Genomic DNA, 24,724 nt, shown 5'->3' with positions numbered 1-24,724 from the left:
CTGATACTGATTTCTTGGCAGCTGGGAGCTGTTTCCGGGGCCTTTGGGATCTGTGGAGGGATGCTGGGTTTGAGATGCCGGGACTTCCTGCCTTTCGTTCCTCCAGAGGAAGATCAGTTGGAGCGTGTTGTGTTTTATTGTGTGTGAGATTTTGAAGGCAACATTAAACCAAGGCCCTGCTCTGTGTGGATGTTGGGCTGCTCTCAGAAGAGCATCCCCTGCAGTGTGGTGAGAGCCAGTGTCCCTGCCCTCCCGTTTTCCCAGCAAAACACTTGGCTTAGAGAAGGCAGGCTGCCCAGAAACACAGTCAACCTTTAACTTGCCATTTCTTGGCTCTTAGGTGGGCAGCCTTCGCTTGCCCCACCATGCACGCACGACGGGAGACAGCCTCTCAGCACAGGAGCGGGCATCTTTTGCTGAGGAGTCCCCCTGGCCTGCTGATTGCGCACTGAGCCTGAGCACCTATTGCACACATGTGGATGTGCGGAGAAGTGCCTCACACGTGCACGCTACCAAAAGGGCACTGAGAGGGATTGTGCAAGGAATGAAAAATTCCACTTGGTTTCATGGAGACAAGATGGATGAGGTCAGAGTGTCACGAGAAGCACCTTTCCCGGACCTGAGGAAGAGCTCTGTGTTAGCTCGAAAGCTTGTCTCTCTTATCAACAGCTGTTGGTCCAATAAAAGATGTTCCCTCCCCCCCTTGTCTGTCTAATATCCTAGGACAGACCCGGCTACAACAGCGCTGCGTCCTCTGTCTCAGACTCGCATCTACGCCGTGCCAGTGTCACGCTGGGGAACCCATTGCCGTCACACCAAGCAGTGACTGCCTGCGCAAAGTGCATCTGTAATCTGCCTAAACTCAAGTCTCTCTTCGGGCGGCCAGTCAATGGCGTCTCTGTAGCAAACTGCAGGTTCCTCTCGCTGCCTGCTGACGGCTGGAGCTGGGTTGGTTTTTAAGTTGGCAGTGTTTTTAACATAATGGCGAGTATATGTATATCAGTCTCTTCCTGCTTGGAAGTGGTGTAAGTTTCTTTTCAGATTTTCAAAACAAATATTTTGCTCAACTGAAACAAGGTGCTCAAGGTGGAAAATGTAATCTGGAAAGGTCACCGTTTGACAAAGTTATAAGCTACTGAAAGAAGCTCTGTGGATTGTGTAGTCCTTGGGAAACTGATCTCCAGGTGTCACCACCTGCTCCACCTGTAACCAGAGAGAGAGACCCCCTCCAAATTATCCCCATCCCTCTGGATTTCCCAGGTCCATCCCATCCTCTGTGTGTCCGTTTCTTATACGCTGGTCCTGTGCTCGATCCCCTAGTGAAGAAGTCCTTTGCAGGGCTGGGGCCCTGGCTGTACACTCTCTAGGATGGGCGCTGGCGGATTTTGTTTCGTAGAATTCAAGCAGGTCATTGGTGCAGAATAGCAATGATGAATTTGAAACTAGGCACCGAGTGTATGAAAGAAAACTGCAGCCCATGGCTGATAAAGGAATATTTTATTTTATCCTGAAGCGCTTCAGAGCACTTACTCCTACAGGTCCTCAGAAATGCGGCCACCTCTGGGGTGGAGAGAGCCATCCAGACGACAGCCAGCATCCTGGTCAGCATAGGGAGGTAGAACTGAGCAAAGGATGCCAGGCCACAAGACTGTTACGAAGAGTGCTTTGTTCCAGTAATGGGGTCACGTTTCTGTCTCATTGTCCTGTAATAAGCCTCAGCTCTTACGTCCATGGATCGCTGTACGTTTTATAAATGTGACTACGTACAGCACCTAGCACAATAAATAGGGCCCTGATCATCCTATGAATGACGCGCCTTTCTGTTTTTGCTGGTAATGTGGCCTCTCCCTGCCGGGCGAGCCTGCTGCCCCAGGGACCTCGTGGGGCTCTGGCGTCAGTGTCCTAGGTGGGGTTTCTGTCTGAGTTAAGCAGTCAGCTCTCTGGCCAGGAGCAGTAAGGCAGAGTGGGATGGGTGCTTTTCAGGCTCTGGAATAAACAGGGCATTCTCTGAGCCTCTGGGAGGCTAGGGGTGAGGTTTGGGAACATCAGTAGGCCCCGCCCAGCTAATGAGACTTCAGTGCAAGGACAGAGGCTGGTGTTCTGGGTTTCCTGCTCTGCTTTGGGGGGGGTTGAACTGCTCTGGTATTTGCAGAGGGCCCTGTGGGGATGGCTGTCGGAGGAGGGCTCTGCATGTGTTATGCACTCTGCCGTGTGTTGTCTGTCGGCGGAAATGTCCAGCGGTGATTGGTCATTAACTGTGCTGTCCTTCCTTCCCTTTCTGGGGGCCTAGGCATTAAGGCAGCAGATCCCTTGGTGGCTGTTAGCTGCAGGGAGCCTTGCTATGCTGGCATGTGAATGTGGGACTGCTGAGTTGGAGGAGATGGGCTGCCTACGCTCTGCAGCTGGGAGCCATGCGGGGCAGACATCAGGGACTGCACTTGGACACGGAATGGAGCTGCTGAGAGCTGCTCACCTTTAATATGGAGGGGTGACCGGCTGCCACTACAAATCCCAGCATGCCTGCTCCATCGTGAGCCAGGTGGAGGCTGCTTGGCTCGAGATGGAGCATGGCTTTCCGGGACCTGTAGTCTCAGTGGGCAGCAAGCAGAGGGCTGGCGGCAGGATTTTGACTACCCCTTGAGTAAATCGTGTGTTGAGGGCGTGTGAGCAACCACGGAACGTATGAATTTGAGAGGTGCTTGTCTTCTGCTTGTACACAAGTTCTCATAGCAGCCGAGCAGATCAGACTGAATGGCTGTGATTAGCCGGAATGTCCCTGTTGGATTCTCCTTGCATCCTGCAGCTAACTGTTTGTGTTCAAAATAGGCAGGTCTGAGCACACCAGAGGGGTGGGATTATTACAGCGTTACGCAAAGTGGGTGTAGCAAAGGCGTCTTCTGCACTGGGTGAGTGACAACATCCTCTGCGTGGGGTTAGAACTTTGTCTTGGGTAATAAGCTCCGACCTGTGCGTCTGTAATCTCTGTTATGTAGCTTACAGTCCTCGTGAGCCAATCAGCGCACTCTGTTATCAGTGTATATGCACAGAGACCTAATTACTCCCTGCTTGTCTGATGAATGGTGCATGGGCCGTGCCTGGAAATGCAGGTTTCTTTGGTGTTCTGGTTGTGTTCCAGCATGCGAGCAGCCTGTGCTGTCCTACCGTGGAGAAGACGGAGCACGCATTGAGCTCCGTTCCGAATTGCAAATAGCTCAGCCTGCTCCCTGATTCCCATCCTAGCCCTTCGAGCACGGGAGGCGAGACGAGCTGCATCCACCTTTGGGGTAGGTACCGTACGTGGAGGAGAACCAGGTGCCTGGGAGACATGGAGGTGGAGCCGTGGGCTGCTTCATGGAGAGGGCTCTTCACCCTCCAGGGGTGTGGCGGGGGACCTTGGTAAGGCATCTTTGGGGAGAACTGTAGGTTGGCAGACACTGGTGGAGCGTGGGGGGATGTGCTTGAGGATGTAACTGCCACAGAGAATCCTAGGCTGAATGTCAAGGACAATGTTCAGAGCGAACGATCAGTGGAATCAGTGGTAGAGACTTAGTGGCTCGGTCCATTTGAGACTGGCCTGGCCAGGGCCCTAGAGGACAGACTGTAGCACGTGAGCCAGGCCTGCCCTGGGATGGGCTAGGTGAACACACAGTTTTCCCAGTGCTGGCTTGGCTGCTCTACCTGGCTGAGCATGGCCTTGGACAGCTCGTCGCAATTGGGTGATGTACAGTGCCTGCCTTGTGAGTTTATGTTGGTGTTCAAGTTTAATTTACAACCCTGTCGTTTCTCCAGGACGGACGCTGTTGGCTTGCTCCTAGCCAGCCAAGTGGGATGCTTTGGGTGCATTGGCAGATCCCTAGGTCTGTGGGGGCACCTTTGAAACCAATCTCCTGGATTTGGCAGCTGCTTTTATCTGCTCTGGAATTGGCACCCCTTTTCCAGTAGCCCAGAGAAGTCCAGAAAGGGAAGCTAGACTGGCTGGCTGTGAAGAAGATGTAGAAGCAGAAGGGCCTTAGTCTAGGACACCCATCATGTGAGTGCAGAGATTCCCTTGCCCATGCTTAGACCTGACCAGTTCCCATCCTTCTCAAGATCACCCACCACTCTGGATTGATGGCTTCTTTGGGGACTCTCAGCAAATTTGCGGATGATACTAAACTGGGAGGAGTGGTAGATACGCTGGAGGGGAGGGATAGGATACAGAAGGACCTAGACAAATTGGAGGTTTGGGCCAAAAGAAATCTGATGAGGTTCAATAAGGATAAGTGCAGGGTCCTACACTTAGGATGGAAGAATCCAATGCACCGCTACAGACTAGGGACAGAATGGCTAGGTAGCAGTTCTGCGGAAAAGGACCTAGGGGTGACAGTGGACGAGAAGCTGGATATGAGTCAGCAGTGTGCCCTTGTTGCCAAGAAGGCCAATGGCATTTTGGGATGTATAAGTAGGGGCATAGCGAGCAGATCGAGGGACGTGATCGTTCCCCTCTATTCGACGTTGGTGAGGCCTCATCTGGAGTACTGTGTCCAGTTTTGGGCTCCACACTACAAGAAGGATGTGGATAAATTGGAGAGAGTCCAGCGAAGGGCAACAAAAATGATTAGGGGTCTAGAGCACATGACTTATGAGGAGAGGCTGAGGGAGCTGGGATTGTTTAGTCTGCAGAAGAGAAGAATGAGGGGGGATTTGATAGCTGCTTTCAACTACCTGAAAGGGGGTTCCAAAGAGGATGGCTCTAGACTGTTCTCAATGGTAGCAGATGACAGAACGAGGAGTAATGGTCTCAAGTTGCAATGGGGGAGGTTTAGATTGGATATTAGGAAAAACTTTTTCACTAAGAGGGTGGTGAAACACTGGAATGTGTTACCTAGGGAGGTGGTAGAATCTCCTTCCTTAGAGGTTTTTAAGGTCAGGCTTGACAAAGCCCTGGCTGGGATGATTTAACTGGGAATTGGTCCTGCTTCGAGCAGGGGGTTGGACTAGATGACCTTCTGGGGTCCCTTCCAACCCTGATATTCTATGATTCTATGACTTTGTAACGTCCCCCTGGAACTGCCAAAAATAAACCTCTGACTAGTCTGTGCTCCTGCCCGAGGGTTAGATGGATCAGGAGTCGGGACAGGAAACTGGAATCTGCCATCTGGTTAAACCAGGGAAGGATTGTGGAAATTAACGAGCCCCAGCCCCTGTTCTCTGGGCTTGCTCACAGTCGGCTGAGGGCGATAAGGAGAGCACGTCGTTAACTCACGCCGGGTCAGGGGTCAGCGGAAGATTGTGGGGCTTGGTTAAGTCATGACTGCACGAAAGGAATAAATATCTGTCCCACCCTGGGGATTCAGACATGGGAACTGGGGTCTGGCCATCTGAAGCAATAGTGTGGTGCCATATTTCTCACCCTGGCTCTGCAAAGAGGCATTATTCCCTGTTTTCCCCCTGCTGAGAGCAAATCTTCCTTCATACTGCAGCAGCCCGCAGGCCTGTCTGTCTCCCCTTCCCAGATATTTGGCAGCACGTGTTCTGTAATCCCCTGGGCAGCTGTTCCCTTCCTTATGACCAGTGTTCTGGATCTCCATCTCAGCCAGTCGGTCACAGGAAGGGATTTGTCAAACAGGTCGTTTTTCTTCTGTGTTTCACTTGTAACTGCTGTGCATGGTGCAGGGGCACTTGGGATGTCTCTGGTACACTGTAGCTGAGGACGTTTAGGGGCAGAGTGCCCGCCATGGGAATCTAAGAGCTGAGCCTTGCTTGCGTACAGAGGAGCAGACTGCTCCCACCCTCCCCGTAGTATCTGTAGACACACAGCACAGTGCTCCTTTCTGATCGTAGTGGAGGCTGCAGAGATCAAGAGGGAACCCTGCATGCTGGGAATTGTAGTCTCTGTATGTGGGGAGCCCATTTGTGGAACTCCTCTGGCTGCAGTTTGACCCCAGGATTCAGGGAAGGCAAAGATCATCAGGGCAGCACTTGTAGGTGGTGGAAACCACTGGCTCCATCCTCCCTGGGCCAGGCAGGACAGGTGGTTGCTCTCAGCCTGTGGACGAGAGGAGCTTTGAGCAGAGGGGATGTGACTGGCTGCCCCAGCTGCTGGGAGTGGGTCCACCTTCGCAGGCTTTCCTGCTAATTCCGGGTCTCTGGCCCTGCTGCAGTGCTCCTCCCTCTGTGGTGTGCCTGACTCAGCAGGTGTCCTCCTCTATTAGTTAAACCCTGGAGCTGGGCCAGCTGGTGGTGGCTTTTTCATACACTTACAACGCCCTCGCTCGCTCTGAAGCTTCTCCTAGTCGTCACCCACTGAACACAGCCTCGGCAGGACAGCGGCTGTCGGCTGGGTAAACTGGAACAGCAGAGTTGTAGAGTGGATGGATGGAGACAGATCTGCTGGCTCTGTGCTGGGGAGGGGAGGGATCGGTGTTGTCACTAGCATGTGAAGGAGCCCCGAGCTGCCGTGCTGAGCCATGTGCTGCTGTGTCCAGGCATCTCTTCTTTTGTCTGATTGCAGTGAAGTGCCGCAGAAAGGGATGATCTGTGCTTGCAAAAGACAAGTTGTAGTAGACGCAGCAGACAGCTTAATATACAGCAGGCCTCCGTCGCTGGGAGGATGGAATGCACTCTAGGGCTGTGGTTTTTTGGGGTGGCCTACGGCGAGGGTATGCAGAAAGCAAGACAGACGGGGATCTGCAGTGCAGCCCCCGGGGCCTGATCCATCGTCCGTGCGGCTGGGCCTGAGCAGAGGCTGCAAACTGAGCTTGCTGCATCTCTCAGCCTAACAGGGAGTCGTAGCTCCCGTGGCCAGAAGGGCCTGTTGTGGTCATCTGCTCTGGCCCCCTGTGTGACACAGGGTTGGGTTGGGTTTTACTTGGAGAAGTGACTTCCAAGCCAGTGGCTCCGAAACTGGGGTGTGGATCCCGATGGTGTGGGGCGAGCTGGTGGGACAGAGGGGCACACGTCTTTCCCAGCTGCTTTGGCAGCTAACAGTGCCTAAGCCCTCTCTCCTAGTCACCCTCTTCCACGTAAACAGTTACAAATGTACCATCACCGGTGGTGGGGCAGAGCCCCGGCGGTGGTGCAGGGTAGTGGCGGTGGGAGCGTGTGATGGCGAATGCCAGCGGGGCGCCCGGGAGACAGCCCTGTGTCACTGTGCTGTGGCAGCGTTCACCGGGCAGTGTGCTGAGGAGGTGTCCCTACTGAACACTGCCCTGGCATGGGGCCGGGCATTCTGGACTAGGGAGGGCGCTGTCTGTAGAATCAATGTCCTCTTGGCTTGTGGTAGTTAGAGATCCCATGAGCTCTTCATCAGAGTACAGGAGAATGAACCCTGGTGTCCTGCCCAGACCCCTCTTCAGGCAGTTGTGTCTCCCGCAGCTTCTGGCCTCCTTTCCTTCGCTATGGTATTTACTTGCTGTGCAGCTGGTAAACAGCTGCCTCATACCAGCCCTGCGGTGGCTGCATTTAGTGATGGGCAAAGTGACCTACGTTAACTGAGTCCTGTTTCGGAGAATGTAATCTGTGTCTGACCTGCCTGGGAACTGTCGGGGGTATTGGAGGGATCTCTAGGTCAGTCTTAATCCACCCCTTGCTTAGCAAGACCAAGGAGATCCAGCCTCCATGACTGTCCTTCACTGCAGTGCGGACCCAGATGCCCTGCTGCTGAGACCACCAGCGGCGGAGCTGATGTCCCCAGCCCTGTGGTGGCGAGGGAGCTGGCGATGCTGCTTGGGTAGCAGGGGGTCCCGCAGAGATGCTCGGTCTCGCGTAGAGGTCTCGGCGCTGGAGCGTGGAGCACACTGTTTGGATGTAGACAGTACACTGGAGACATTCTGTGTCTGTGCGGAGCCCAGCACCCCGAGGCCCTGATTTCTAATACAGGCAGAGATGCCTAACTAAAGTGAGCTGCTATGCTACCCTGTGAGCTCTGGCTTAGCGGTGGTGAGATTCCCCCTCGCCCCCATACTCCTGTCTTATCCTTTTCCTGGTGCTAAGAAACCACAGACAGAGGCTGCAGATCCCCACGCCTCACTTTCCCCTCAACTGTTCTCTTTATCCGCTCCCATTACACCCGAATGAGATGAGATCTGCGGGCAGAGAGTAGCCTGTGTGCTTTGGGCTCTGCTCTCCAGCCACCTGCCCCCAGAAACAGGAACAGTGGTGCCCCTTGGAGGAGGCCTGACCTGGGATCACAGGATCTCTGTGCCCCTTGCTCTGCAGCCACCAGGAGCTCCACCCTGCCCTCTCTGGGAGCTTGAAGACCCCTTCCCCTTGGGGTCTGAGTGGGGAAGATGGCTACCGGGCTTTCGCCGTGCTCTGCTCTCTGCCCAGGGTCCCTCTTGGGTCTCCCAGTGCCTGGCACGTGCTCTGCACATCCAGCAATTACCGTAGGTCCCCTCTACCCTGCAGCTTTCAGGCCTCCCCTCTGTCGTAGCCTGAGCTGCAGCAGGCCTGCTGCTCTAGTGTCTGCACGGGCTGGTTCCCCTCGGGGAGCTGTTCCCCTCAGACCACCGGCTGGCTACTTCACCAGTTTCCGTTTGGTGTGTTCAGGTGCAGTGAGCTACTGTGAGGATAAATCGGGACCTGCGCTGGCTAGAGCGAGGCCTGGTGCAAGCGTCTCACCCTGCAGGCCCCACGCAGTGAGTGGGGGAGGGAGCCTGGAGCCCCCAGCCTGGGAACTGCTGTCCTGTGGAAATGGAAGGGAAATGTGCTGTGCCCTCCCCTGAAATGAATGTGCCATGAGCTATGGCTGGTATTTAGGTGGGATCTGGGCTCCAGGGCTCCAGAACAGTGCTTCAGTGCCCCTTCGTCGCTTGGTCACAAACCTGGGGTCTTACAGAGCCCTCACCGGCTAATTCCCGGGGCCTGGACTCCCCACCGCTCCCCGTACTGGCTAATACCTAGGCACTCCTGCACCCCTCTCCTCTCCCACCAGCTAACACCTGGTGCAGAGGTCCTTTGGTTTGCAGCACCTTTCCAAAGTCCCCTGCCAGGACTGGGCCCCGTTGGCGATGTACACGCAGGAGGCGAGACCTGGGCCTTGCCCCAGAGCACTCATGGTCTAGCTGGGAAGAGGCCCGGTTGAATCTAACAGACAAGCTGGGAGGGGCAGGGGCTGCGACCCTCGGAGAAAGGCCTAGTTTCTCTGCTAGAGCCCAGCCTGCCAGGGAAGCTGCATCGCAGCTGGAGCCCGGAGTGGTGCTTCTGTCCACCCCGAAGAGGCCTCCTGTGCCCAGCTTCCCTGTATCCCTGGGCGGGACCTGACTCTGTCCTGTCCCATCGCACACTCCCCACCTTGTTAGTCCCGTTCCCCTGCAGCCAGCCTGGCTGCTCGCAGATCTAGGGAGAACAGACCAGCCAGGAGTTGGGGGACGGAAGGGGATCAGACTGAACGTGATCGGAGGAGCCGGGGAGTGCTGAGCCCCGTTGGCAATAACTCCAGCAGTGCAAACCCCAGTGGCTGCGCTGCACAGGGCTGCTTACCCAGGAACCGTAGCAAGCAGCATGGCTGCAAGCCCCCCTCCACCTCAGTGCCTATGGCCGTGTGGGGGCTGCAGCGCTGTGACTACGGCAGTACACCAGCCCACCCCGAAGGTGGGGGGCAGGTGCAGTGGGGGCCTCTGGCTTTCGCTCCTTACAGCTCCCCCATCGCTGCCAGGACCTGCCCTTCGTTAGCCCCCCTGGGGCCAGTATGGTGGGTGGGTATGAGGGGAGAGCAGGTTAAACACAACAACTGCCATCTCGCCCCATGTTCCCAGCCACCTCTGCCCCCACAGTGTGGCCTTTGCTGCTCCAGCCTGCCGTCCGGTCGCTCTCGCCTCCAGCCCCACAGCTGGTAGTACTGCCCAGGGGTTTCCATCCCCCGTCTCCAGCTCCGGGCTCCAAAGCCTGAAACACGCCAGAGTCTCACCCGGGCCGCTTATCCCGCTGGCCCCAGATAAACTAGGACAGGCTGCGCCCCTCAGGCCAGCAGGGAGCCTCGGCGTGTCCTCTCTGCCAGGCCCTCTGGATCAGGGGCTCGTCGCTGCCTTGCGTCCACGCTCTGCCTCCTGTAGCAAGGTCCCTCCGAAGTGCTGGCTTCAGAACGGCAACTGCCTGCGCCACAGGGCTGGGAGGAGCTTCTGGCCACGGCAAGGACGTTGCTGGTTATAAGCGCATCGCTTCCCTACTCGAGAGAAACACCGGGCTGGGAGAGGGGTTACTGAAGCAAAGCGCCCACGTGGGCACAGGAACACATGGCTAGAGACGCCATCAGCAGGTTCAGACTTGCAATTGGATGGAGGTTTCTCACCACCAGAGGAGTGAAGTTCTGGAGCAGCCGCCCAAGGGGAGCAGTGGGGCAAAACCCCGAACTGGCTTCCAGCCTGAGCGTGATCGGTTTATGGAGGGGGTGGTGTGATGGGGCTGCCGATGGGGCTGCCTACGATGGCATGGAGCTGATCTGCGACCGCTAGCAGGAAATCTCCCCAACGGCCGGTGATGGGGCACCGGGGGGAAGGGCTCCGAGTTATTGCAGAGAATTACTTGGTGTTTACCTGTTCTGTTCATTCCCTGTGGGGCACCTGGCACTGGCCAGTGTCGGTAGACAGGATACCGGGCTAGATGGGCCTTTGGTCTGACCCAGTAGGGCCATTCTTATGTTTCTTACGTAATTCTTCCCCAGGTGTCTGGCTGGTGGGTCTCACCCACGTGCCCAGGGTCTAACTGATCCCCGGATTTAGGGTGGGGAAGGAATTTTCCCCGGGTCAGCTTGGCAGGGACCCTGGGGGGGTTTCGCCTCCCTCTGCAGCCTGGGGCCCAGGTCACTCGCTGGTTTGAACTAGTGTGAATGGTGGAGTCTCTGTCACGTGAAGTCTCTACATCCTGATTTGAGGATGTCAGTGACTCGGTCAGGGGTCTATCACGGGGGGGGGGTTCTGTGGCCTGCCATGTGCAGGAGGTCAGGCTAGATGATCATGATGGTCCCTTCTGACCTTGCAGTCTCTGAGATCTCTCCGCTCTGCCCCACCAGTTCTGCTGTCTGACCAGGTTCCGGGGTTTGGTCTAATGTTAAAAGCCACTTCAAATATCCTGTCGACGTTTCTAAGAATAATGCTTTACAGAGTCCTGAGCCAAGCGTGCGACTTTGATTTACACAGTGCCCTAAGCGTACTTTGCTCTCGGCAGAGCTCTGGTGTGAGCGGCCCTGCCCCACGTAGCCTGCAATCGGGCAGAGATCATCTGCCTGGTGCTGAGCCAAAGCTGCCAGTCCTAGTGGCAGCCGTTCCCTGCCACAGGTCAGTGTTCCTACATGCTCCGCTCCACGCTGTAACAGAGGCCCCAGGAGGGAGCGGGCTGTCAGCTGGTGAGAGGTTAGGACAGGAAGTGAAGGAGAATACTGTATCCAGCTGAAAATGCAGGGGGAAGGTTTGGGAGGCAGAAGGTAACCATAGGAGATCTTTGCCAGGACGGTTCTGAGGAGCATCTTGTTCTTGAAGTGACCTGGGGGGAGACCCCCACCACCGGGAGCAGAGCCTCTTAGCGGCATGCGTGGTGTTGACTGTTGCTGAGTCTCACCCTGAGCTCTCCCGTCCAAGCACTGACCATGCCAGCCCTGCTTAGTGAATAGGTTAGCGCTCTGCGCCGGGGGCGAGCTTGCAAGTTGAGCTATTGGGTTCCTTGTTGATTTTTCTTATAGGTACTTTACTGCAAACAGTAACTGCACCAAGAGGCTACCGGGTGTACCCGGACAGTGGTCCCGTCCGGAGGGGCGCTCCCTTCGGTCCCAGGCTGCCGGGTGTGTGACAAAGCGGGACTGTTCTTAATGTTTCCTCTGAATAGTGTGGGGGTGCCTCAGTTTCCCCTATGCAGTTCTTAAGTATCTAGGGGATGGGATAAGGGTGTATGATCATTGCAGAGCCCTAGAGGACAGGTGTGTGCAGGAGTCTGGACACAGAGAATGGCCAACACCCTGTTTCCTGGCAGCTGATGGCCTGGGCCCTTCCCCCTGCAAGGTGAGAGCTAAAGGGTTGGAGAACAAAGGAATCCGGTGACCTCCTGGCCCGGGAAAGGGACAAAGCCCAGAGGAGGGGCTGGAGGGAGTTTCAGTTTGGGGCTGGCTGGGGAAATGGACTGAAGTGCAGACGGGGTTGTCTGGCTCGCTGCCCCCCAAAATGGACCTGGCTGAGGAGTCCTGTTCTCTGTACCTACAAGCTCTGTTTTAGACCGTGTTCCTTCTGTTTTACTGGCTGGCTGAGAGTCACGTCTGATGGCGGAGTTGGGGGGCAGGACCCTCTGGCTTCCCCAGGAGCCCCACCTGAGCAGACTCGCTGTGGGAAGCGCACGGAGGGGCAGAGGATGCTGAATGCTCCGAGGTCAGACCCAGGAAGGTGGAAGCCGGGTGAGCTGTGTGTCCTGCAGACAGGCTGCACATGGAAAGGAGACTTCCCCAGAGTCCTGCCTGGCTTCATGGGGAGCAGTTCCAGAGCATCGCCCGGGGACTCCTTGACAACTGGTGGCCGAGGTGGGATGTAGTGCACCCCGTGGATGGCGCTTCCTGTAGTAAATGACGGGGGAGCAGTAAAATGAAGCGGGATTGATGAGGACCAGGCGTGCTGAAGGCTCAGAGAGGAGTGGTTTCGGGGGGCGGTTAACCCCTGGGAGTGTGTGACCAGCGAGAAGGACTGTGCAGTAATGGGGTCCCCCGGGGACTGCGATGAGCAGTCTCATGGGCGGAGGAGCCTGCGGCTTGGCCCTGGGAGAGAGAAGGACTTTGGCACTAACAGGGTCCCCCTGGGGATTGCAGCGAGCGGTCCCAGGGGCGGAGGAGTCTGCAGCTCGACCCTGGCAAAGAGGTGGTGACCTCGAGAAGGGCTGGCATACTAGGGGTTCTCCCTGGAAACCGTGGGGAGCTGAGAGCACACAGGCTTGTGAGTCCACCACAACTTGGGAAGAGCGGAGTGACGGCCTGTCACTGTCTCCTTAAGAAGGACATTGTAACCCTGTGCAGAAAGAGAGGGTTGAGCATTGGAAAGTTCACCAAAGCACAGTTCATCGTGCAGCTGGAGGAGGATGACCGCTCTAAGGAACAGATTCCTGACCCCAAATGGGGCTATAGCAGGATCTGGGAGCAGCTGGAGTGGTAGCCAGGCATCACCAAGACTCCTGTCCCCGACCAGACGGGGCTCTTCACGATCGGGTGCCCCATCAGGGGATCGGAGATGGACGGGATTGGAGCTGAGTCCGACAGAGCGAGAGGGCTGTGAGAGACAGCGAGAGTCCAAGAAAGAGCTGCAGAAGCAGCAGCAGCATGAGCTGGTGGTGGTGGAGCGGAGAGGCCTAGGGGACCCCCCAGGGGTGAGTGGGGATAGACCCCGGGGGGCCAGTTCCACAGGGAACCTCGAGACTAAATTGCTGCCCCTGGTTAAGGAGCGGGGGGATGTGGATGCCACCTCACTGCCTTTGAGCAGGCTGGAGATTTGAACCAGGGGGACCCTGCGGAAAAGCCCCGTGTCTAGCTCCCTTGCTGGGTCCCAAGGCCATAGACTCCATCAGCCAGATGGGTGGGGAGGTGGACAGGCTCCCACTCCTGGTCCCAACCTATATGTCTGTGTGGAGTCTCCTGGGGCCAGGCCCCTCGGACCCCCAGTGGGAGCGGAAGGTGATAGTCAATGGGGAGACATTCCTGGGGTGGCGAGATCCTGGGACAGAGAGAACTGTTGTCAGGCCCTGCCTGGTGCAGCCTCAGAGGCTGAGGGGCTGTGTGAGCTGGGTGAGGGTCCCAGGGACGAAGCCCCTCGCCCTGCCTGTGGCCCAGATCCCTGTGCCGACCCAGGAGGGGTGGGGCTGGCTGGCTGTTGGGGTTCTCCAGGACACCAGCTGCGAGACCCTGTTGGGGGGGTGACTGTGTCTCTTTGGGACAGGATCCAGGCCCTGCTCCTGTAACGGCCAAGGGTTTGAATTTGAATCCAGGGAACCAATTGGCGGAGAGGGAAATGGTCAGTGAAAATGCAGATGACCTGGCTGGCAGCGGGCAAGAGCTCCTAGGCTTAGGCTACCTGCCTCCCTGTAACCAGACCCCTGGGGCTGGGTGGGACAGAGAGATGCTCCCCGCCCCCCTTGCACACCAGAGAGGGGGCTCACGCTGGCTCTGATGCAGTGAGGAAAGCAGGGAGCTCGCTGCCTACCCCCACTGGGACAGCAAGGGCAGCGCTGAGCACAGTGGGAGCTGAGACCCCAGCTGAGTGGGGGGAGACACAGGCAGGGCAGGGCATCTGTGGGGAGTGGCAAGGTGCTTGGTAAGGAAAGTTTGGATGAGCCTAGGCAGCCTTGTGAGCTGATGGCTGTGTCTAGTCAGCAGGGTGGGAAGGCGAGGAGAGTGGAAGATGAGTGTCCCTGGACCTTACCTGTTAGCTGGGTGGAGAATTGTGAGAGTGAAGGAAACGTGCCTGTGTCTGTCAGGGGTATTGACTTGCCTATGGAGGGAGCTACCCCGGTCTCCAGGCAGTTGTCTGTGACCAGCCCTGTGTGCTGGGACAAGGGGAATGAGATCCCAGGCTGGGTGTCTGGGAAAGGAGAAAGTGTGTCCGGCTCTTCTTTGTCTGTGGAGCAGACAGAAGGGGTCTTTCAGCCTGTGATGGTTGAGGGCAGTGCAGTTGTCTCAGAGCTGGTTCTGGATTCAGCTAAAGCCCAGGAAGGGAAGGGTCCTAAGTTTGTGTCTGCTCGGGAGAATGGCGCTGTAACTCGGTCGCATCCAGTTCGTGTCTATGTAAAATCCCAGAGCCCAGACAATTCTGGTGCTTGTATTTTGCCTGTTGCTAGTGTGTTGTTGGGAAAGGGTGCAGCAACTCTGTCTAATCAGGATGAGACCCTAGCCAGGGCACAAGGAGAGCAGAAAGGTGTTGTGATTGTGTTACCTACTGAGGATGTGGAAACCTGTAGCAAGAAGGAAAAGATTCCTGAACTTGTGTGTGGCGAAGGGAAGGAGAATGCTTCCAACCTTTTATCTAGGGAGTCTGTAAGTTCGCCTGAAAGGGGATTGTGTAGGAATCCGCCTGATGGGCCAGAGGTGATTCTGGATGTAAGTGAGACCCAGAAAGAGTCTGTTGTTGCTCAGGAAAGTGTTCCCCTAGAGCAAGCCCTAGGTGAAGAGGGTAAGAGGGCAGAATTTCTGTGAGGGGTGAATTGTTGCATAGAAAAGCCCTCGGGAAAGGAATCCTCATGGAGTCTTTGCAAGCAGTTTACTGCAACTGAAGGGTGTGAAAGTGATTTAATCAAGAAAGTTTCAGTTCCTAACAGCCGGAAATTTTCTGTTGTGAATGGATCCACTGACTTTCCTGTTGAAAGATCCAGTGTGGATAACTTTGAGAAGGTCTCAGATGGAGTGAAAGCTGTTAAGAAAGTTAAACAGTCCTATAACCAAGTGGCTGTGTTTGGCCAGCTTGTTGGGGAGACAAGGTTGCTGAGAAAGGGATGTCTCCATGCTGGTTCTGTAAGTGAACAGCATGTGGCCCAGGTCAAGATGGGGGCTCTTAACCAAGAGAGCCCGAATTGCAGCCCTCCAGACTGGAGCGCTGGGAGAAGACCCGATCCCAGTTTGACCTCCGGGGGTTTTGGGGTGGCAAAAGGGCACAGGCCACATTAACCTTCCCACATGCGGCATGCGAGTGCTATCGACTACCCCCGACCTAAGGGAGGGCGTGAAACTGGAAGGGCTTGGTGTAACTCCCACCAAGGAACGGGAGAGATGCTGGGGCATTCATGAGAACGTTGGTGGGTTCCAACTTCCTCAGTCGCCAGCTAAAGTGACCCTGCTCAGTTCGGTCTCGAAGGGGGAGAGATGTGACAAAGCGGGACTGTTCTTAATGTTTCCTCTGAATAGTGTGGGGGTGCCTCAGTTTCCCCTATGCAGTTCTTAAGTATCTAGGGGGTGGGAGAAGGGTGTATGATCCTTGCAGAGCCCTAGAGGGCAGGTGTGTGCAGGAGTCTGGACACAGAGAATGGCCAACACCCTGTTTCCTGGCAGCTGATGGCCTGGCCCTTCCCCCCTGCAAGGTGAGAGCTAAAGGGTTGGAGAACAAAGGAATCAGGTGCCCTCCTGGCTCAGGAAAGGGACAAAGCCCAGAGGAGGAGGGGCTGGAGGGGGAGTCAGTTTGGGGCTGGCTGGGGACATGGAGTGAAGTGCAGACGTGATTGTTTGGCTCACTGCCCCCCAAAATGGACCCGGCTGAGGGGTCCTGTTCTCTGTACCTACAAGCTCTGTGTTAGACCATGTTCCTGTCATCTAATAAACCTCTGTTTTACTGGCTGGCTGAGAGTCCCGTCTGACTGTGGAGTTGGGGGGCAGGACCCTCTGGCTTCCCCAGGACCCTGCCTGGGCGGACTCGCTGTGGGAAGCGCACGGAGGGGCAGAGGATGCTGAATGCTCCAAGGTCAGACCCAGGAAGGTGGAGCCGGGTGAGCTGTGCGTCCTGCAGACAGGCTGCTCCCAGAGAGGAGACTTCCCCAGAGTCCTGACTGGCTTCGTGGGGAGCAGTTCCAGAGCATCGCCCAGGGACTCCATGACAGGGTGTACCCGGACAGCGGTCCCGTCCGGAGGGGTGCTCCCTTCGGTCCCAGGCTGCTGGGTGTACCCCGACAGCCAGGGGGGAGGGATAGCTCAGTGGTTTGAGCATTGGCCTGCTAAACCCAGGGTTGTGAGTTCCATCCTTGAGGGGGCCATTTAGGGATCTGGGGCAAAAATTGGGGACTGGTCCTGCTTTGAGCAGGAGGTTGGACTAGATGACCTCTTAAGGTCCCTTCCAACCCTGATATTCTATGATTCTATGATAGCCGTCCTGTCTGGAGGGGCGCTCCTTCGGTCCAAGGTCAAGAGCACATGCCCTGTATGTCCTCTGAGGTTGAGAGCTTCACTTCTGCAGTTTAAGCTACACCTGCAAACACATTCTTGCTTGGTCTCCAGCTGGGAATTCCTCCCAGACTGGAGAGTTTGTCGGGGTGGACAAGAAAACTAACCTGCCTCTACAGTCCTGCTGCCATCCAGCCCCTCCATGCCCATGTGGCAGCGGGGGCTTGCAGCTCTGGGCTGGGGTGGGGTAGCACATGTCATTCCCCCTGCATTGGTCAAGCTCAAGTCTTCCCTGAGAGCCAGATGCTGCTGGGTTTTTCCTTTTGCGTATGAGCCCTGGAAAACCATTCGCTATGTCGACAAACACCTGCCAGGGATGGTCTGGTTATTACATAGGACTACCTCAGTGCTGCAGGCTGAACTAGACGACCTCTCAAGGTCCCTTCCAGTCCTGCACTTCTCTGGTTCTGTGTCAGGTCCTGTTAAAACCACCAGCAGCTGAGTCAGCTGTTTGGCTGTGCAGTTTACACACCAGGAGCATAATGAAAGCTGGCAGAATTCAGTCAGCGAAAGGGAAGTAGCCAGGGAAGGTTCCCCACCGGCTTCTCAGGCCCCAGAACACAGTCCATTTGTCTAAGGCTCTCACGGAGGCAGCTGTGTTAATTCTGGGAAGGCCGCTTACGCCGTTGGGCAGCCTAATATTCTATTCAAACAGGCCTCGCTTTTCGGGACGTACGTCGCAGAGTTTGTATAGCCTGAGTTACATCCAAGCTGTCCCTGCCAACAGCCGTGTCAAGCTGGCCCAGCTGCCTTCATCTCGCTTCATCACACTCGGGATTTTGCATTCCTGCTTTTCTGTGAATGCGAGTGGGTATCAGTTACTCGCCCATGTCTGGCATTTCCCTAAACTGGCATCTAAATTATTTTTGCCTTCCCTGGACAAATGGTGGAGTGGATGTGTCAGAGCTCTGTATTGCAGGCCTGCTGCACCAGCCATGTGTTACATGCCATCCCCGCTAGGGGGTCCGGAGGGGAATGTGGAGTGAAAATCATCTGTCCCAGCCATGGGAATTCACTTGTGCCTCGGAGCCCTTCTGAACTCTCCGAGCCCCGCTTCGGGGTCCCATGCTCCGAAGGCATGGCATTTCAAAAGGGGACTAGACGCTTCTGGGCCGTCTCATGTCGCAAGTGCACAGATGTGCTGGCTGGAGGGATTCCTCAGCTGCTGTTCCCTTCCCCAGCTTGCTGTAGTTGCTGGAGGCAGGAGTTGGCAGTAAAAAGACCCTTGGGTGCAGGTATGTCAGGTTTCCGTTCTCCAGGATGAGTCTCCTTCTCAGCTGCCCTGGCATCCTCACCTCGCTCAGCTGGAACCAGATGTGTCTGTGCGTACAGCTGTTTGCTCTTCTTTTTAAAGCAGCCCAACATTTTGGGGCACGCTGGGACAAGGAGATAGCGTGCGCACTTCAGGTCCCTGAGTGGAGGGAGCCTGTTTGCGGATCTGGGGCTGCTGCTCGGTCTCAATCACTCCACTTCCATTGAGCACTGTAACCACCGCCGCCAACTGTGACAGCCCCATCCCAGCGCTGGCGCCACGTAAGCTCAGTGTTCCCTGCCAGCCATTCAGCTCTGGCAGAGCTGTACCCTCCCCTTGGGGGCTGTGCGTCGGCTCACCCCATGGGCTGGCGGGCTCTTGGGCATTGCCGTTGCTCTCTTGCTGGGCCGCTTGCTGAAAGCTGCAGTGGCCTGCTCTCGTCTGACCCCCATTCCGTGAATTCTCAGGCTCAGTCCCTACCGCCCTTCCCTGGCTAGGTTGTGGGCAACCCCCGCTGCAATGGGGCAGCAGGGCCCGAGCTGTCGCAGGAAAGGCAGAGACAATTTGAGTCCCTTTAGAAAGCAATCTGGTTCCAGACTGAGTTCTCTGGGGTTCTTCCTCTCCTGGAGGTGGCCAGCACAGGGTGGGGTGCTCCCATAATCTAAGTAAGGACACTCGCGCTGTCCCTGAAACCTGGTGGGCTCCTCTGCCTGGCTGGAATGTTGAAAGTTGTCGTTATAACTTATTGAGGAAGGACCTCTTGGGCAGAAGGGTTGCGGGTAAGAGGCACTCTTTGTCAAAAATGGGATTACCCGTTTCCGAGACTCTGATAACTCTGTCAATCTATCCGAGGGATAAATACCAGATGGGGAGAGGAGTTATTTAAATTAAGCACCAGTCTGGACTCAAGAACACATGGCTAGAAACTGTCCATCAACAAGTTTAGGCTTGAAATTAGACAAAGGTTTCTAACCACCAGAGGAGTGAAGTTCTGGAAGAGCCTCCCAAGGGGAGCAGTGGGGGGAAAACCCTAAACTGGCTTCAAAACTGAGCTTGATACGTTTATGGAGGGGATGGTATGATGGGACTGCCTCAGATGACCGATCTGCGACCTCTAGCAGCAAATATCCCCAACGGCTGGTGATGGGGCGGGGGGGAAGGGCTCTGAGTTGCTGCAGAGAATTCTTTCCCAGCTGTCTGGCTGGTGGGTCTCACCCACATGATCAGGGTCTCACTGATCCCCGGATTTGGGGCTCGGAAGGAATTTTCCCCCGGTCAGATTGGCAGATTCACCCCCCTCTGTAGCATGGGATATGGGTCACTCGCTGGTTTAAACTAGTGTAAATGGTGGATTCTCTGTAACTTGAAGTCTTTAAATCATGATTTGAGGACTTTAGCAACTCAACCAGGAGTGGACGAGCGAGGTTTTCTGGACTGCAATGACTAGATGATCATGATGGTCCTTTCTGACCTTAAAGTCTGTGAGTGTAAGAAAAGGATCTGGAATGCCTATAGATCAGTGTGCTAACAGACACAGCACAAGATGCGACATTACATGGTGTCTGCTACAGACCCCCAAATGACATGAGGGAACAGGAGGACCGGCTCCTTACGCACCTATGTATAATGTGTCGGAAAAAGCTGCATGATGATGGAGTAACAAGTGCTGGAAGTCTCATGCTGCCAGTAACTAAAACATCCCTGGAATTTCTGAACAGTACAGATGACCATCTCCTAACTCAGTAAGTGTTGCAGCCAACACAGAGGAATTCTATATTAGACCTCATCCTAACCAGTAAAGAGGAACTAATCGCAGAACTAAAAGTTACTGGTAGCTTAGATACAAGTGATCATGACTTGATCGCATTTATAAAGTGCAAGCAGAATAAAGTCCAGACCGGTAATATACACACTCATATATATATGGGTGCTTTAACAGGGCCAGTTTCACAGAGCTGAAAACAATTATGAGCCAGATTAGCTGGGAAGAAGAATTGAAGCAGAGAAATGTGAATAGTTAGGAATTATTTAAGAGCACCTCACCAGATGCCCCCAAAGCCACAATTGAGGAAGAAGGCCGTATTGGTTAAAAAACGGACCTGGTTTAGCAGAGAAGTGAAGTCAGCTATAAAAAATGTTTATATATATATATATAAAACAAATGGATGAAAGGAGAAGTTAGTAGTAATGAATATAAGTCAGAAGTGAGGAATTGTAGAAAATTGACAGGGGAAGCAAAGGGACACAAGAATAAATCTGTGACCTGCAGAGAAAAGGACAATAAGGTGTTTTTTAAATATATTAGGAACAAAAAGAATGGTATCGGTCCATGACTAGATGGAAATGGAGGAATTATCAGTAATAATGCAGGAAAGGCAGAAGTGTTCAATAGAGAGTTCTGTTCCATATTTGGGGAAAAAGCAGATGGTGCTATCTCATCGGATGGTGATGACAACACTCTTCCCATTCCACCAGTATTGCTGGGAGATGTTAAACAGAAGCTACTAAGGGGAGCAGGCCGGATAACTTGCATCCGAGAATTTTAAGAAGAGCTGGCTGAGGAGCTCGCTGGACTGTTAACATTGACTTTCAGTAAGTCTTGGAGCATGGGGAAGTTCCAGAGGACTGGAGGAGAGCTAATGTGCCAATTTTTAAAAAGGGGTAACAGGCTGACCTGGCTAATTAGAGGCTTGTCTGTCTGACATCGATCCCAGGCAAGCTCTGGAATGGTTGATGCGGGATTTGGTTAATAAAGAATTAGAGGAGGGTAAGGTGACTAATGCCCGTCAGCATGGGGGATGTTTGGAAATAGATTCTGTCTACCTAACTGGGTGTCTTTTCTTTATGAGGTTACAGGTTTGGTTGATCAAGTTCATAGTGTTGACGTAATGTACTTAGACTTGAGTAAGGCGTTTACCGCACGACGTTTTGATTAAAAAACTAGAACGATATCAATTCAAGGAGGGTGCTGATAAATTGGTGAGGGCTCAGAGAAGGGCCATGAGAATGATCAAAGGAGTAGAAAACCTGCTTTATAACGATAGATTGAGCTTCTTGACTCTATCTCACTGACCAAAGAGAAGGTGAAGGTGTGATGTGATCCCAGTCTGTAAGTACCTACATGAGGAACAAATATTTAATAATGGGCTCTTCAGTCTAGCAGAGGAAGGTCTGATAGGATCCAATGGCTGGAAGTTGAAAAGCTTGACAAATTCAGACTGGACATAAGGTGTAAATTATTAACAGCGAGAGTCATTCACCATTAGAGCAATTTGCCAAGGGTTGTGGTGGATTCTTTAGATGAAGACTGGCTGTTTCTTTACAAGATCTGCTCTAGGAATTGGAGGGCCGGTCTCTGGCCTGTGCTATGCAGGGGCACGATCAGAGTGGTCCCTTCTGGCCTGGGGAGCTATGCTTTGATGGAACCAACTGGGACAGTGTTGCTTGGCTCTTTGTCCCGGGGCGAAGCTGGCTGTCCAGGACACGCTGCCCCCGTTTGTCCCAGAGGAGGTGAATTTGAAAGGGGCTGATTCTCAGAGGGTCTGCACAGTGCACATCTGCCTGATGGGCACCTTCCCCTGCAAGTGACTGACACCGTGTCCCCAGACTCCCCATCCCGCTGGAGTCGCTAGGCTGGAATGTCTGTGCCAGGCTGGCAGAGCGCAGCCTCCCGGAGCAGCGCTGTCCCCGTGAGCGGGCTGCAGCCTGGGTGGCTGGTTCGCACCATTCCAGTCACTCCGGGTGCTGCTGAGCCTATAAATAGGGACAACTTTGCCATGAATTATTCACAAGGTGCCCTACATTCCCCGGCGTAGAGAACGTCACACCAGGCCGGTGAGTGGTAACCCCTGCTTACAGTGCCGCTTGGATCTTCCCACACTGACTGTCAGAGGGGCAGAACTGAGCTTCATGGCTCCTCCGCAGCGGGCAGGTGCGGGGCTCCTGGGGCACTCAGTGACTGGCCGACCACCAGCAGCACCTGCAGTGCTGTGCGAAGGAGGGCCGCGGGCCCCGTGCAGGGATGCACGGGGCATAGCAGGCTGCGTGGTGCCCTAGTCCTGTGTCCCTTTCCTGCCAGCACCCCGTTCCAAGTCCTTTCCCAGGGCTGCTGAGAGCCGCGGAGCCGCTGACGTCAGTGCCTGGCCCTGGCCCGTGACAGAGGAGTCTGTGCTGCGGCCCCTGGCGTCAGTGGTTGCTCCTTCCCAAACCAGCTGGTTCCCGGGGCTGTCCCCTCTGGGTTGTTTAGGAAGCTCATGAGGGTGCTGTGGCAGGGGGCGTGTGGTCACTGGAGGAGGCAGGGCAGGGCAGATCCTTGCACAGCAGTGTCATGGGGAGGTGGAGCAGGGTAGGAGCCCCGGGAAGACATGCTGCTTTCCAGCTTCAAAGGTACAAGCAGGGTTGTCTGCCAGATGCTCTCCAGCCTCCATGAGGTGGCAGCACCCCAAGGAGTCATCCCCAGCCCCTCCTGCTTGCCCGTGTTTGACACACCTTCTCTGGGCGCTGGGCTCTGGCCTGGCCTGCCATACCGAAAGGAGCTCTGTTTGGTGGGCCTGTTTACAAGCATTATCGTCCACTAGTCTGAGGGAAACGGAGGTGGGATGACTTGCCCAAGGGAACGCAGCGGAGCCAGCATTAGAATCCAGTACCACCTGGTCCCAGCCCTGTGCTCGCTCTGCTGGGCTCCTCTTGCAACCCGGGATGCAGCCAGCAGGAGTTCCAGCCCCGGGAACTGGGCCAGCCGTGCAGATGCCGGAGCTCAGGCCCGACGGCCTGCATCGTCTGGAGCCAGCTCTGTTTAATGGAACACCCGAGCACGCGGCTGCTCGGCAGGCACGTCTCTGCTTAAGGGCAGTCGGGTTGGGCGCTCCTGCAGGACCAGCCTGGGCGTTCCTGGGTACTGGGAGGCGGGACGTGCCATAAGCCCTGTGCTATCAGAAGGGGACTTAAACCTCTGACACGCCCTGATCTGGGATTGGGAGTGCGCTCGCATGCAGGGAAGACAGACAGCTCTGCCTAGCCACAGGGCCGGCTTGCCAGGACCCAGGGTGAACCAGGGCAGAGTGCAGCTGTCAGCCCTAGCCCAGCTCCCAGGCTGCAGGCCAGAATGCAATGGCTGCTCTGACCAGCGGCCTGTCTGCGGGGGCTGCTGGGATGTGTAGTCCCCGAGTGACAGCTGGCTTGTTAAGGGTGAGGACAGCAGTGGGGCAGGTGTGGGGATTCTCTGGGCAGTGTGTGGCTGGGTGTCAGGAGGTTACCAGACAACCAGCTATTTAGAAAAGCTGGACGTGCACAAGGCCACGGGGCCGGATGAGTTGCATCCGAGAGTGCTAAAGGAATTGGCGGCTGTGATTGCAGAGCCATTGGCCATTATCTTTGAAAACTCGTGGCGAACGGGGGAAGTCCTGGATGACAGGAAAAAGGCTAATGTAGTGCCAATCTTTAAAAAAGGGAAGAAGGAGGATCCTGGGAACTACAGGCCAGTCAGCCTCACCTCAGTCCCCGGAAAAATCATGGAGCAGGTCCTCAAGGAATCAATCCTGAAGCACTTACATGAGACGAAAGTGATCAGGAACAGTCAGCATGGATTCACCAAGGGAAGGTCATGCCTGACTAATCTAATCGCCTTCTATGATGAGATTACTGGTTCTGTGGATGAAGGGAAAGCAGTGGATGTATTGTTTCTTGACTTTAGCAAAGCTTTTGACACGGTCTCCCACAGTATTCTTGTCAGCAAGTTAAAGAAGTATGGGCTGGATGAATGCACTATAAGGTGGATAGAAAGCTGGCTAGATTGTCGGGCTCAACGGGTAGTGATCAATGGCTCCATGTCTAGTTGGCAGCCGGTGTCAAGTGGAGTGCCCGAGGGGTCGGTCCTGGGGCCGGTTTTGTTCAATATCTTCATAAATGATCTGGAGGATGGTGTGGATTGCACCCTCAGCAAGATTGCAGATGACACTAAACTGGGAGGAGTGGTAGATACTCTGGAGGGTAGGGATAGGATACAGAGGGCCCTAGACAAATTGGAGGATTGGGCCAAAAGAAATCTGATGAGGTTCAGTAAGGATAAGTGCAGGGTCCTGCACTTAGGACGGAAGAACCCAATGCACCGCTACAGACTAGGGACCGAATGGCTCGGCAGCAGTTCTGCAGAAAAGGACTTAGGGGTGACAGTGGACGAGAAGCTGGATATGAGTCAGCAGTGTGCCCTTGTTGCCAAGAAGGCCAATGGCATTTTGGGATGTATAAGTAGGGGCATAGCGAGCAGATCGAGGGACGTGATCTTTCCCCTCTATTCGACACTGGTGAGGCCTCATCTGGAGTACTGTGTCCAGTTTTGGGCCCCACACTACAAGAAGGATGTGGAAAAATTGGAGAGAGTCCAGCGAAGGGCAACAAAGATGATTAGGGGTCTGGAACACATGACTTATGAGGAGAGGCTGAGGGAACTGGGATTGTTTAGTCTGCAGAAGAGAAGAATGAGGGGGGATTTGATAGCTGCTTTCAACTACCTGAGAGGTGGTTCCAGAGAGGATGGTTCTAGACTATTCTCAGTGGTAGAAGAGGACAGGACAAGGAATAATGGTCTCAAGTTGCAGTGGGGGAGGTTT

General features: G+C 55.0%; 1 protein-coding gene across 8 annotated transcripts in view; it reads left to right on the top strand.

Moving 5' to 3' along the window:
• Nucleotides 1-24,724, top strand: part of MAPRE3 (microtubule associated protein RP/EB family member 3) — a 74,815-nt gene that overhangs the window by 16,007 nt on the left and 34,084 nt on the right. Inside the window, exon 1 of one of the 8 annotated variants that reach the window (XM_007062807.4) lies at nt 3,134-3,284. The exons of the other annotated variants lie outside the window; for them this stretch is intronic. The gene's annotated coding sequence lies outside the window, so the exon portion shown is untranslated. Of the gene's footprint in view, nt 1-3,133; nt 3,285-24,724 lie in introns of those variants that run through there. 8 annotated transcript variants of the gene reach the window in all.

This window comes from Chelonia mydas, chromosome 3, assembly GCF_015237465.2.
Source record: "Chelonia mydas isolate rCheMyd1 chromosome 3, rCheMyd1.pri.v2, whole genome shotgun sequence".
Taxonomy (NCBI): Eukaryota; Metazoa; Chordata; order Testudines; family Cheloniidae; genus Chelonia; species Chelonia mydas.
Note: the sequence above shows the minus strand (reverse complement) of the source record. Positions and strands in the feature narration are given on the sequence as shown.